Source organism: Alligator mississippiensis, chromosome 2, assembly GCF_030867095.1.
Source record: "Alligator mississippiensis isolate rAllMis1 chromosome 2, rAllMis1, whole genome shotgun sequence".
Classification (NCBI taxonomy): Eukaryota; Metazoa; Chordata; order Crocodylia; family Alligatoridae; genus Alligator; species Alligator mississippiensis.
In genome coordinates, this window is record NC_081825.1 from 289,658,489 (window position 1) to 289,673,541 (window position 15,053).

Below are 15,053 nucleotides of genomic sequence, written 5' to 3' on the forward strand. Positions count from 1 at the left end.
GCTGGAGGGAGGGATGAGGTATTTCAAAAGGCAGCCAGAGCCACGCCCCCAGGACTCCAGCGGGCTCCGCCCCAGAGCACGTGGCGGCTGGAGGGAGGGGCCTCTTGCTTTCCGGCCACGCCCCCTTCATGGGGTCGTGGGAGCGTGGATTCCCCCAGCACACAGACACTCCCCCCGCTCGTCTCGGGCCCAGCTGCTCCCAGCCAGATCCAGTCTGTGACCCCGACCCCGCTTTGGCAGCACCCCAAGGCCAGTCCAGCCGCTTGTGGCTTGGGTGCTTCACTGCTGTGGCCCCCTGTTGCCGCGTCTGAATCCCTTGTGCTGGATCCAGCCTGTGGGCCGGGGTGGAGGCACCCCTGCTCCAGGCGGAGGTGTTTTCGTCCCCAGGGCAGGATGCTCTGAACCTGCTGCCACATTTGCCCCGTCTCCTAGTGAGAATCACGACAGTGGGGTCTCTGCCAACCGCCCCCCACACCTGGAGTCGTTCCCTGACGGAAAAGATCCGCTTGGCTCTTGCAAAAACGTGCTTCCAGGCCTCCCGGGGGGGCAGACGACCCCCGATCCCGGCAGGACAAAGAACAGTAGTCGTCAGGGCAGTGTAGCGCAACAGGCCCCTGGCTGCCTCCTCCATCATCCTCAGCTCCGGTCTCCTGTGTGCCTTCGTCCTCCATCCACCGTTGATGTCTATAGGTCGCTTGTCCATCGTCTCCTGGTTGTCCAGGCTCCCTTCTCCCCTCCTGGACCCCCAGGAGCACTTCCTCGCTGTCCACATCGCTTCCGATCTTTCCACGTGGCCCAGGCGCTGCCGTCTGCTCCCATGTCCTGCGTCAGGACAACTGGCAGAACTCGTTATTGGTTCGTACGCACCATTCCTGTGTTGTGAAGCTGAACCGACCCATTTCTAATGTCTGATGGTTTTCAGCTGCTGCTGCCAGACCTCTGGAAACACTCAGCTCGTTCTTGGCGCACAGCTGCTTGCTCGGTTCCTTTCCCTGCGAGCGTACGTTTCTCCATGTCTCCGATTCAAAAAGAAAGGGATGTCAGGTTTGTTCCCCACAGCCGCAGAAGAGCTTAGTAGCTGTGTCTGGCTTTCGGCATCGCATAAGGAGGATCTGCAACCCAGGGAGGTAGGAGAGAGAAATGAAATGATGAAAAGAGAGGAGTGGAGGAATTGAGGAGGAGCAAGAAATAAGCTAGATTAGTAGGTGTGGGAACTACAGGCCAAAAGGTGGAGATAGGAGAAAATAACAGTGGTTTAGGGGAGTCAAATTAGCAGCAGCTGGGAAAAAGATGGGGCGGCTGAACACTGCAATGTGCCACAGAGCTTTCACATGTGGCTCTGTCTAACCAGCCCTATTCTTACCCCACCGTGGTGCAGAATTACAAATCAGAACTCCAAAAGAAAAGAACATGATACCACAGAGTTAACGCTGCCATGGATCTGGAGAGACGTGTTCCTTCTGGCCTACCTGCAAAGTACTTATAGTCCTGACGATCCTGCACTGAGCCCGGTAAGAGCGACCCTTGTGCACGCAGTTTTGTTGCTGATTTCAGCAATGTGGTTCTCTGCAAAGTCGGGACTGTAAGATGCAAAGAAAAAACGTGGCTGGGCCAGGGGTTGGCAACGGTTTTTTGGTTGGAGTGCCAAAAACACCCCACCCTTTGACTTATAAGATGCTGGCATGCCAGGGACGGGTGGTGGGGAAGCCATGAGGGGCCCAATCCTTGTTTTGGCAGCACAGCCATGCCCCTGCCCCTCCCCACTGTCCACCTAGAGGTATGTCTGCACCTGCTGCCAGCAATGAGCTGGGCCAGGGCTCCACAGACTTCAGAGCAGCAGTTTGCAGCCGGCCTGCTGCCTTTTGTGAGTAGCCCAGGCTGCATGGCTAGCAGCAGTTGCCTGCCACAGAGCCTGGGCTGCTCGCAGCAGGGCTCGCAGCCTCCCTGCCACCTGCTGTGAGCAACCCCGGCTGCGTGGCCAGCGGCAGCTGCTCAGAGCCAAGGCAAGTTGTGACATGCAGGCAACATGGCCTCGCATGCCATGCTCTGGTACTTGTGCTGGGGGTTGCCAACCCGTTCTAGGCCTTTTGTTGTTTTACACAACAGAAATAAAAGCACCGACAACTTTTCCTGACAAGATTTTTCTTCTAATGAGAAATATCAGGTCTTGACATTTTCAGATTTCCAAGAAGTCCTCCAGCAAAATGGGGAAACTAGTAAGTTTCTGTTATATCAGCAGCCTGAAAAATGAGTAGAAATTTTGACTCTTGAATACTCTGAATTTGTTCAGAGCACCTGATTACGCACCTGATTAAGGTATGGGCAGAAAAAAAGAAAAATCCCCACAACCCATCTCTTGAGTTAGCGGCTGAGAGAAGTCACTCCTGCAGCAGTTGTGTACTCAAGGTGAGATAAGGCTTGGTCGTTCTAAAAAATAAAGTTCTCAAGATCCATCCAAAAGAACAGATTTACTAGAAAGTAAACCATCTCCCAAAAGACAAAAATATTTTCACAGAAAGAACATTAAGCTTGTAACCAGAGACTAATACTTTTCACCCACCCACTCAGTGCATGAAACCAAACTGAAAAGTGTCAAAAGGATTGTGTCAAAAACAGTCTAGCCTGTTAATTTCCTACACAGACACTTCATGCTAGGAGCATACATCAGCAGAAATAATGTCCACAACTGAGGTGAACTTTTAACAAGAGCAGAATTACTGACTAAAATAGAGGCAGAGAGTAGGAGACAAAGCATAGCGCAAACATGACAGAGAAATGTCTGTTCAGCAACTTGATGGGGAAACGGAAACTGTGATGCTTTCTATTCCTGCTCAAAAAGAAAAAGGAATGAAAAAACACTTATTGTCAATGATGAGAAATGACAAAGGATTCTAAAGGTGACGAGAAAACACTTTCATAACCCCAGAAAACACGAGAGACAAGACACAACTGGCCTGACACTAAGCATAGGCGACAGACCGGAACTGGCCAGCAGTGATAAATGGATCTGGGTGTGAGGTTGTAAGGACCACTTTGCAGATATGTCCTGGGAAGATACATGACCTTTGACAGCCAACAGAAACCCTACTGCGTGGGTAAAAGGATAGAATATATTTTTAGCATTAAAAACATTTATAAAACATGTCATGCCAAGGGGGCATCATTGTATTACTTCCTTCTCCTGCACAGGTCAGGGAGCAGTTGAGACAGGAACAGTTGCCTCCTCCCATCAGCTTGAGTGGGTGACAGGCTCAGCTTAGAGCTGTTTTTTGCAAATCCCAGCATACTGTGCGAATTGCATAGATTCATGGAGGTTAGGAGCTGGAAGGGACCTCACAAGATCATTGGGTTCAGCCCCCCTGCACTTGGGCAGGAAAGACTGCTGGGGTCAGATGACCCTAGCAAGGTGGGCGTCAAGTCATTTTTTAAAGCTCTCCAGGGTAGGTGACTGTACCACCTCTGGGGAGAGTGTTCCAGACCCTCGGCACTCGAATTGTCAAGAAGTTTCTCCTTATGTCCAATCTGAAGCAATCTTCAATCAGTTTGTGCCCATAGTTTCTTGTCTTCCGCTGGGGTGCCTTGGTGAACAGATGCTCCCCCAGGCCCTGATGTACACCCTTGATATACTTATAGGCTGCCACCAAGTCCCCTCTGAGTCTTCTCTTTTCCAGGCTGAACAGTCCCTCGTCTTTCAGCCTCCCCTCATATGACCTGCTCTCCAGACCTCTAATCATGCACGTGGCCCTCCTTTGGACTCTCTCCAGCTTCTCCACATCCTTCCTGAAGTGCAGCGCCCAGAACTGGATGCAGTACTCCAGCTGTAGTCTCACCAAGGCCAAGTGGAGCAGGAGGATGACATCCTTAGTTTTGCTCGAGATGCCTTGGTAGATGCATGCCAGTGTTTGATTGCATGCCACATTGGTGACGCATAGGGGATGCACATGGGTGCACACGTACCTCCTGAGATTGGCTGTGCACCCCCTGGAAGCGCCAGCCACAAAACTGGAAGTGCACCGGCCAGACTGGAAGTGCATCAGCCACTAGGGGACACCCCCCCCCCCGGTTGGCAATCGGCTGCTAGGCCCCCCATCGGCGATCTGATGCCCCGCCAGACTTGGGATGCACCAGTTGCCCATGCCATGCCATGTGAAGCTGCTTCTCCTACCCTGTGTTAACCTGTGCTAGGCTATGGGAACTGCACTCTCAGCTGATTCTGCTGTCCTCACTCCCCACCCATGCCTTTTTATAGGAGCTTCGTGTGAGCACTGGCTGTCCTGCATCGCTTGCGTTTAAGTGAACTTGGGTGCACAAAAGCTCATGCTCTATACAGATCTCATTTAGTTAGTTTATAAAGGTGTGTATGTACCCTGCCTTCTGCAAACAGCAGGCTTGGCTTCCCCCTTCCCTCGGTGCTAGCCTCTGCTGGGTTGTGTGACCTGCATGCATGAGAAGGGAACAGAGATGTTAGTTAGCTCAGATGAATGCCTGTAGCCTCCCCAGTGCCCTCCTTCCTTGTTGCTTTCCCCCTCTTGACAAATCAGTCCCACTCAGTTTAGTCTTTACAACAGCGTTGCCTGTTCTGGTGAGACGCTCATATGGCAGCAGGGGAGAGGAAGATGTTTATAATGTTTCTAAAACCACAAAAATTAACAGGAAGCTCGGTGACTGAGGCAGGGCCAGAAATAGCTCTTAGTAAAAGGGACAACGTTTCGAGTTAGCTTGTACAACCTCTAACACCAAAGGGTCCTGGCCCGTGGAGGAGGTTTCTTAACTCCGCCACAGTACAAACAATAACACAAAATCAGAGGTCCCTGTGTTCCTTCAACCTGCTCTAAAACTGGATCTGCTAATGCTTCCTCGGGTCATGAGATGGCTCTTGGGAGCAAAGTCACTCTCACCTATAAGTGTTTCCAAACTGTGGGTTGCAACCCCCGGGAGGGGTAGGGACATCAGGGCTGTGAAGTGTCAATGTTATTACAAGAAAATGTCACCTTCCTGTCTCCACACGTCCTCTTGCTCTTTCAGGCCAAGTATACGGTCAACCTCTGCAAAGACAAATTCATTATATAGGGCTAACATTGATTTTGTTCTTTGATTTGATTTCACTCCTAGGATATGCCTGTACTTACTGCATGGTGATCGAGAGACACAGCCAGGAAATAAGTCCCACTCATTCCTGCTCTGCATTTGCCTCTTGTAAAAAAATACCATCTAGTCACAGTTGGGGCCATGTTTGGGGCTGCTCTTAGGATCTCTGTCTTGGGTGTGCTCCTGGGAGCGGGGTTGAGCGCTCCTGGCACTGCTTTAATGGGGATCACGTGATGTTCTTCCAGCATGTGAAACTGAAGCCAATGGGCAGGCTTATTTCTTGGCAGCGATCTTGGGAAGCTGAGACATATCCTTCTTTTTACAGTGCATATTAGAGGGAGAGAGAGAGCCATGATCTTTTTCATTGAACAAAGGTTTGGGAACCTGCAAAGGCTGAAAAAGATCTGAAAAACAGTGACCTGACTCTGACTGGGATTTCTTCCTGTTATCACAATAGGTATAATAACAAATGTAAATACAAATGCACCCGCTCAAGCTCCTGCCACATCACCAGACTAGCAAAACTTTTTCTGCTGAAGTGAAACAGTTTCAGTTTTGGGTGCTAAATTAAAGATGCGGGCCCTTGTCTTACAACCACAGATGTAAGTGATTTTACTCGCATGACTAAATTGCACATCTGTTTAGCTCAACAGAACTACTTGGATGAGTAAAGGTCTTTATCTTTGTAAGTATTTGCAGAAGTAGGGCCTTAGTTGGTACACAATTACTAGTCCCTTGAGAAATCTGGAAGCAACTCACCCACATAGAGTTACTATTTCAAGCAGCAGATTCATTGAGGCCCCCAGCCTGTGAACCCTTACACATGAACTTAATTTTAAGCACATGGGCTGCCTCTAGTTTGTTAATGAGTGAAGTCAGTATTAGCATTCAGAGACTTAAAGCACATTTGTCTGTAGGAGCAGTGCTGTATATTTGGAAGGTTTTCTTTTCCTCCCCAAAAAGTAGGAAGCAAGTTTTTGTTTTGGAACTAAGTTTCAGGCAGGGCTGCAACCAAGTACCTGGCTCAAACCGTCTGTGCCTACAGACAGGGTAAAGAGCTCTCCAGTGGGCTATTCTGCAGCTCCGCTCATCCTTACATAGAAACTGGAGCAGACTAGTCTATTTAGACAAGTATCCTTGCTCTGACAGCAACAGAGTTTGAATAATGCATCTCGGATTTGTTTTCATGCCTCCTTTGTTTAACTGGGCTGCACAAGAGACCAGGAAGGTGCCTGATGGCATATTTTATTCTATAAACCTTCCCTGGCTTACTTGGATTGCCTTAGTAATAGCTAATAATTGCTATCAATATTATGAAACAATCCCGACCGGCTTCTGCAGACTTATCTCTTCCCATGGCAAGGCTCAGGCTAAAGAATCCAGAACTAGGTGGAAGAACAACTAGAGCAGGACAGTAAACACAGCAGTGCTTCAGGAAAGAGGCCCTGTTACAACCGCATTTTCCCTAGGCCTCAATTGCTCTAAACCAGTGGCTCAGTCCTGATGGACTCAGGAGCTACGTGAGAAGCCAGTGGAACCAGAGCCACAAAAACCTAGACACTTGGATAAAATGTGAGAAGCCTCACTAGTGCTTACTAAATCTATTATGCACATGCTTTAAACCACTGCAAATATGTTACCAAAACCCTGCTTTATTGGACACATATATGAGGATCACTGTGAAGCCTATGGTGCTGTCTGCTCGTTCTGTCAAAGGGGTTTCAAAGACACAGGTCAGGCTTTTGGTGTCTTTAAAAAAATAACCAGAAAGCTCAGGGCAGACGTGGTCCTTCAGCCCCAGACAGGGCCGGCCCGTTCTATCCTGCAGAATCTGCGGGTGCAGGGGGCCCTGCAGCCAAGGGGCCGTGTCCCGCTTGCCCCCTGCCGCCTGTGCCATGTTTAAAGGGTTCAATGCAGGCAGGGAGCCTCTTCCCAGCTGAGTGGGGGAGGAGTCCCTGGCTCCTCTCCTGTCTTGCCCTGGGAGGAAACCCAGGCATCCCTAGCACATGCTGCCCCCACCCCGCGCCCCCCACAGTGCAGCCCATGAGCATGCAGCCCGGCCCCAACTATTCTATTTCAGTGAGTTTATACCACAATTAACTGCAATTTTGATTTTTTGATGGATCAGGGGGCCCCAAAACTATATCTTGCAGGGGGCCCCAAAAATGGGGCAGTGGCCCTGGCCCCAGACAAGAAGAAGACAACTCTGAACATGACTGCTCATTTGCATGTCTGATGGAGCTTGGTGTTGGGCAATGGTCTAACCAGGTCTATAGCTAAAAGACCTGGAAGAGGAGTAAGGAATCAGAACTTGTGGCAAAGGTGATACCTTTTATTAGACCAACTAGATATTTAAAAAAAAAATTCTTTATTTGCAAGCTTTTGGGCACACACACCTTTCCTCCAGCATAGGAGAATGCGAAGATTGTAAATTTTCTCTTAGGTGGAAATGAAAATTCATATTTCACAGGAGAGCTGAAGGTGTTGTAAGATCTCCTGGTTGGAATAGGTCATTTGGTGCAAATTAGGCTCAAATAAAAGTTGGAGCAGCCTATTTACCTCAATGTTGTCTGGTGTCAAGCAGGATGTTGAATTATGTTTCCTTCTGGTGGTGATCTTTCATATTTCTCAGGAGAGTGGGGTGATAGAGCGTTCTTCTGGGCAAGGAATTTCTCTTGTATTTAGGCAGCTTTGAGCTCTGTGAACATGCAGGTTTAGTTGGAACAATAGGTACAATAGGAGCTGGGGTGTCAGCTTTCAAGTTAAAAGGTGGTGAATTTACTTTCTTCTTGTAAAATTATGAAGTTTTCATTTAAAAAGTGACTAAATTTGATCTCTTCCATATGGCTGGTCCAGGGATGCAAGTTGTAGCCATATTGGTCTAAAGGCAAAAGGAATCCGAACTCGTGGCTTGTGCCTGCAGACCAATACCACTACAACCTGCATCCCTGGAAGAGGAGTAAGTCATTCACTGGGCTGAAAAAACCCCATTCACTGTAGTGTGCCAGAGACGCACTGAATTTGGCACAAGGTGGCTGCATCAATGCAAATAGGGTCTGTCTTGGAGAGTAAAGGCCAATAACAGATACTGGTTATAAGAAGGGGTAAGACTGCCCTGTTAGCTCGTCTATCGGGTTAGTGCCAACAGCATAGCAGCAGGTTCTGTCTCACATGCTACATTAATTGAATAAAATACATTTCTTTCTTCAGTCCCCATCCCCAAATCTATCCATACTATCTCTTTCTTCTCAAGTCCTTCCAAACCGCGTTGACTGATTATTTCCTTGTGCTTTCCCCGCTTCCCCTAGTAGCTCTCTGAGGTGGTTCCACCTCAACACTTATCTTTCTAACACTTTATCTGTGGTGTTTAGGGCCATGAGGATTCAACGAAAGAGTTTATACAAACAAGAAGGGATCAAGACATCTGTTTCCCCTGAATATTGGTATAAAACCACTGGGGTGTAAGCCCAGGGAAAGCAGGATAAGAGTTTAGAAAAAAATAGCTATGATGTACATGTAAACTGGCACAAGCAACCTGCTAGCGTGTCATGCTGGTCTGCCTTGAGAATAAGAACCTCACTGCTGTCAGCTAACAGAGGTCCTCCGATAGCTGCACAGGGAGAGATTCAGCCCCTGCTTAGGACCCTTGGGTGCTGGTTCTTATCTATACTTGATAGCTGTTTGCTGAAGCTGTAGTTCACGAGGTGGGTAGTGGGGAGAGTGTGACATTACACAATACGAATCAACAAAGATCTGTGCATTACACAGCACTAGTCAGAAAGACCGGCGCATTACACAATTCTGTCATCATAGAAATACTACAGGCTGTTTACAGATTTCTTTTAATGCTTCTAAGCACTCTCCTGGATCATCCCAGTAGTCATGTTTTATTATGGTGAGGGAAAAGGCTTCTTGTATTGTTGCAAAAACATTGCATTAGAAAGACTTTTAATAACTCAGGAACTCTACTCTTAACTTCGTATGGGGGATTTTCTTTAAAGATGTATTTTGAAATCATTGACATTTGCATACCATGCAGCCCATAAAATGTATTTAATACTACAGCATAAAAACGAGGGGGAGGGTTATGACAGTTGCTATAGAAACCAAGCATTTACTATTTAATAACACCCATGTACAGCCTGGCACTGACAAGGTATTCCTGTCTTTGCAGTAATACAGGTATTTTGTTGCATTCTAAGGAGTCGATTGGTTATAAATGAATGTGATTGTGTTACGTCTACAAAGGTGCTTTCTGCAGCCAATTCTGCTTTTTTTAGGGAACAACCAATCCCATAAGAACAAAGCAGCCTGTAGCAGGTACAGGTTAGTGAAATAGGTCCTTTATTGCATGCTCATTCTGGGACTCTGGCATTAGACCTTTGGTTGGATTCTGGCCCTTTGCTGCTCTACAGCTTTTGTTTCGTCCTGCTCAGAGGCTGATTCCAGAGCACTGTTCTGCTTTCAGAGTCAGTGTTTCAAACGGTGTAATGCCATTTCCAGAAGTTCTGTCTGTGAAAGGCACAATGCAAAAAAAAAAATCTTCAAAGGGACAGTTAGTGCAGTATTGTCCATCCTAACTGCTAGAAATCAGACCAAAAAAAATGATGAGTTTGAGTTAAATGTCTGTACACTAAGTTCTTTTTACTTGTCCTTTGGTTTCTGAGCCTATAAGCTGCACTTTGGCCACATGTCCAAGCTTCCCTTAAATGAGGGCTTAGAAATACCTTTTTATAAAACCTGAAAAATGATATTTTCATGCACTCCCTAAAGTCTAGCAGCCGGGGCTTTAAGAACAACACTGAATCTCATGAAACTTGAAATAAACATCACAAGACTTAGTAACGCAGTAGTGAGCAGTAATGCAGGTATGTATGGAGGGAGATACTCTTTCAGTGGTTGTTTAGAGTTTAGATACCAAAGGTGATGGGCTCTGTAGAAATGCCTCCAATTGCAGGTTTGCGGACTGGAGGTTGCATCCTCCCTTGGCAATTATAACAGATCCTGCTGGGTTACAATCACAACAGTCCCTTGTATAGTAAATAGGGAGGTCTTGACATCCTTTCCTGTTGTAAAACAACCAGCGAGAGGAAACACTGAGAGCCACTGCCTTGGATACATAAATCTTTCAACTCCACCTTACACATGGCTCGGCTGGTCTTGACAGGCTCAGAGGTGGAGAGCATTATCTCCTATGGGACATCACCAAAACCAGTCATTCTGCAGTGCTGGAGTTGTCTTCTCCCTTCAACCCCCCTCTCCAGCCCTTAGAAACTTGTATATTAGAAACAAATGCATATCTCAGTTTTGCTTCTCTCCTTTTTAACTAAATCATGATTTGCTTTCTCCCATACAGCCCTGTGAGACATGAGTTAACATCCCTGGTGATCAGGACTCATAGTAGAGATGATATTTTTGTTAGACCAACAAGATTTTTGCAAAAAAAAAAATTTAATTGCAAGCTTTTGGGTACAAACACCCTTCATCAGACATTGAATGGAACACCCTTCATCAGGTGTTCATCAGGCACAAACACCTGATGAAGGGTGTTTGTGCCCGAAAGCTTGCAATTTAAGAAAAAAAATTTTTTTTTTAAGAATTTTTTGCAAAAATCTTGTTGATCTAATAAAAGATATCATCTCTACTAAGAGTCCTGATTGCCTTTTGCTCGAAACCAGTACAGCTACAACCTGAATACCTGACACATCTTTGGTGAAGCACAGGTTAAAATTGTCTTCTTGCTTTTCTCTCTTTCCACACCACCCACACACACCCACAGTCACACACACCCATGCCCACCCTTTTTTTGAGTGAGGAAGATCTGTGTCATGGAATCTGACAAATTTGAATTAACAAGCAGAGCAGAATTGAGAGACATGCTTTTTCTTTCCATGGCTGAGAGATCCAGTGTGACCACTGATGAAATAGATTGGGTTGTGGTGCCCTCTCGTGGCCATGTGCACTGCATTAAATGAAGCACGAATCAGTTCTTTTTCGCTGGGAAAGTGCATTTGGTAGTCAAGCTGACAACAAATCTATCAGCTAAATAGTTTCAAGGTACTTCCAAGTATGCTCAGGCAATAGCCATTGGCATCTTTGCATATCAAAACAGTTATATTTGGGATGATATTTGGGAGACTCTGCTGCTCTCCCAATGTCTGAGGAAGAGCGTCTGTGCCCGAAAGTTTGCAAAGACCATTTTTTCCAACTATTTAGTCTGTCTAATAAAAGATATCACATCTGCCCAAAGAACCTTGCCTACCTTTGTCCTGATGTAGCAAATCCCCCAGTTTTAAAAAAAAAAAAATACATTCCCTCCCCTTTCCCTAACCATTTCTGACTTTTTCTCTGCCCTTTCTATCCCTTATAAGTGGTTATAAGTAGTACTAGGTAGGCTAAGCTAAGTTCTTGTATGGTATTATTGTAGTAAGTCCGTTTTTATATTGTAAATAATATTCTGTTATGTTTGTATTGATTTTTATTGTTTTATATTGTATTACATTGTATTCCTATAATTTGTGCATTGATTTTTATTGTTTCATATTAACATTGTATGATTTCGGCCTGCAGTGTGGGTTGGCATGCGTGATGTCAAGTATCCATTTTGTGTGTCAGGTTCCCATCTTGTTCCTATCTTGTCCCCATGCCCTGCTGTGTAAGTATGTTGTAACCCATGACTCACACCTACCCCTCCTATGTAACTTGGTTCCTGAATGAATGGGGATGAATGAGGATGCTTGTGAGACAATGTCAGTAGGTCTAAAAATAGCTCCCTCTCAATGACCAAACCATCAACTTGATGACCCAGCCATCACCCTGCATTGACCCTCCCTGGCTCAAGATTTGGAAGACAAAGACTGCTGCAGAAATCAGTCAACCCACCATCACAGACACCTGAAACTGCATGTCCTTACCTAGGAGTGCACTTGCTCAGTACACCAGGGGCTGACTCTTGCCTGGGCATGCCCCTGTCACTAGGGTCATAGGTAGTCTGTCCCATAAAAAGGGGTAGTGAAGACAGACCCAGTGGGACACCCTCTCCATCAGGACCAGCACCACAACACCTATCCACCCAGGGGCCTTGCCGGTGACTCCCTCTGGACAACGCTTGCTGGACAAAGACCCCTTCCCAGCCTGGATAGGTAGCTATCACCCCCACCCTCTCTTCAACCAAGGACTTGGACTCTGTTTTTCTTCCCTACCTGGACTCCAGCCCTTCCACTGAGTCTCTTTCTCTTGCTACCATTGTGAGTGCTTGTGTGTGTGTGTCTGAGTGAACCAATAATTTCATGGGGCTGTGTAGTGTGTTGTCTGGTTAATAAACCTGTTATTTTGAAACCCCAAATTGGGTTTTTGTCTGTTTCCTGACTGCTTCCTCCTTGCTACCACTTATCAGCCCCAAGCTCCCAGCTGTCTGCCTTAGTTTCCAGCCCCAAGCTCCCAGGTTTCTGCCTCTCTCTTTCCTGGCTGTCTCCTCCTTGCCACTGGGCTTCTTCCCCTGCACCAGTGATCTCAGGTAACCCTGGGGCCACTTAACCTTAAGTAACCCCAAGCTTCAGTTTCTCAGCCAGCTTCTCTCTAGTCCACTGGTTCTAATTCTGGTTCTGTCAACTTTCACTCCCTACACTTTAACTCCCTCTCACCTTAACCTTCACTCAGGTATCCTAAGTACCCCAAACACACACATGCATACTGTACCATCCAAGTTAGGAACTCACCTGTGTGTATGTGGGTGGTTTGTGTGTGAACTGGTGAATATATATATATATATATATATATATATATATATGATATAGACATATGTCATTGTGTGTGTGATATGCGTATTAGTGATCTGTGTATGTGTATTGGGTGTGTGGATATTGACAACTGATTGTTGTCTAATTTTTGGTGTGTGTAGGTACTTGAATTGGTGATAGGTATGCATGTGCCTAGGCTGGTAATCTTGGATGTGGATGTGCCTGAGTTGGTAGTGTATGTGTGTGTGTATGCACCTAATTGATTTTTTTGAGTGTGTGCATGTGCAATTGTACACCATGCCCTCCTGTCTAACAGCACAATATTGAGATCCTGAGTGTTGGCCTGACCCCACAAGGGCAACACTAAGAACACAGCTACAACCAACATTTCCTGTTTTTGTGTTTCACATTTACTATGTCAGACCAGATGGAAATACATTGATCTTTCTCACTGGGAAGACAAAAAAAGCCACACTATGTGAAAAGTAGAGGTCACTCTTACAGGTACATTAGGAAAGTCAGGCCATCTGCTGTAGGTGACTTCATTTCTAGTTCTTCCAATCTTCTCTGGCCACTGAGTTCACTTGAAGTAAGCAGAGAGTGAGGTTTCAAAAGCAGGTTAGACACTTGGCTAGGATGATCCTGCCTTGAGCAGGGGGCTAGACTAGATGACCTAATGAGGTCCCTTCCAGCCCTAGTTTCCTATGATCCTATAATTCCTGGTTAGTTTATTGCAGCTGATGTGAATCCCACAAATATGGTTGGAAAAACAATGCAGCCAAACAAGTACAGCAGGACATACCATTCTTTGGATCTGGCCTTCTAAGAAGAATGTAGAGAAGCTGGGGTTGGGTTTCACTGTGAAACAAGTTGGAATCCAAGGTTGAAATGATTTACATAATGGGATAACTGACCATCAGACTCCCATTGACTGATGAGAGATATGCCACTATTATTAGTACCTATGCTCCAACCATGAAAAATCCTGATGAAATACATTTTATGAAAACCTATGTCATATCATCTCACAGGCTCCCTGAGAAGACAAACTCATTGTCATGGGTCACTATAATGGCTGTGTTGGAGTTGATGATTACCAGGTCCAGATAGGAGTCATTGGTAGACTTGGCCATAGGGTCAAGAGTAACAGAAGTGGAATACTGCATCTTCAAATGTGTAAAGAATATCAGCTGACTATCACCAACACACTCTTTAGGCTTCTGTAACTGGTGGCTTATCCACCCCCCACTGTCTACCGTCACCTTCCAAGCCTTGAATCATGATGGAATCATAGAAAAACAGGGCTGGAAGGGACCTCAGGATGTCATCTACATCAACCCCGTGGTCAAGACAGGACTATCTCTATTCAAACCATCTCATACAATTGTTTGCCTAACCTATTCCTAAAATTATACCAACAGCTAACAGTGGTGTTAGTCTCCGGAGAGGTCTGCGCTCAGTGGTGCCATTTCTTGAGAAGTGGGCCTATCACTGTCGATCAAGACTCTGTCTATCTCTGCAGGTTGAGTTACAACTCCTTACAGTGCTTGGGTCTTTTCCTTATCTGTGATTCCCCGACATGTAAGCTTCCCATCTCACCACCCCTGATGTAGTCACCTGTCCAGGCTCACCTTTGGATCCTCAGCCTTCACCCTTTAGCATGACTATCTGGACCAGCCACTTTGGTCATCTGCTTGACAATCTCCCCAGGCCTTCTCCCATTGCCCTACAGTCTCCTTAATCTGTGCCTGCCTACTGGGAACAGCCTACACCGGCTCTGGAACCCATCACTCCTTGCTGCCCTAAAGTCTCACTCTTGGCCCTGTGCTAGGTTGCTCCCTATATACTCTGATGTGGGCAGAGCCAATCTCTTGCCTTTAAAGGGCCATCCTTCTCACTGCTACATACTTCCGGAGTAGTGGGGAAGGGAACCCCATCACAGCTCCAAATAAACAGAAGACCTCATGGATGCACCCTTGCTCTAAACATTGGCATTTGATTAACTATATGTTGGTTTGTTAGAGAGATGTCACAGACATTAAGATTGCATGAACCACAAGGAGATCAGAACATTGGACTGATCATAGACTTTCCCAAGCAATATTTCAGCACCAACATAGTTTGGCTTCAAATGCTGCAAAGAAGCAAACCCCAACCAACTTAAGTGTTTTTGAAAATAGAAGCCTTAGGAGTAAAGGAGCAGCTTAGCAGTATTATGGCAGCTTC

At 46.3% G+C, this 15,053-nt stretch overlaps 1 long non-coding RNA gene across 1 annotated transcript; it reads left to right on the forward strand.

Moving 5' to 3' along the window:
* Positions 1-68: 68 nt before the first annotated feature.
* Positions 69-12,433, forward strand: LOC106739050 (uncharacterized). Its single transcript, XR_009460309.1, has 2 exons — positions 69-1,511; positions 5,113-12,433. It is a non-coding gene; the product is annotated as an uncharacterized LOC106739050 (long non-coding RNA).
* Positions 12,434-15,053: the final 2,620 nt, after the last annotated feature.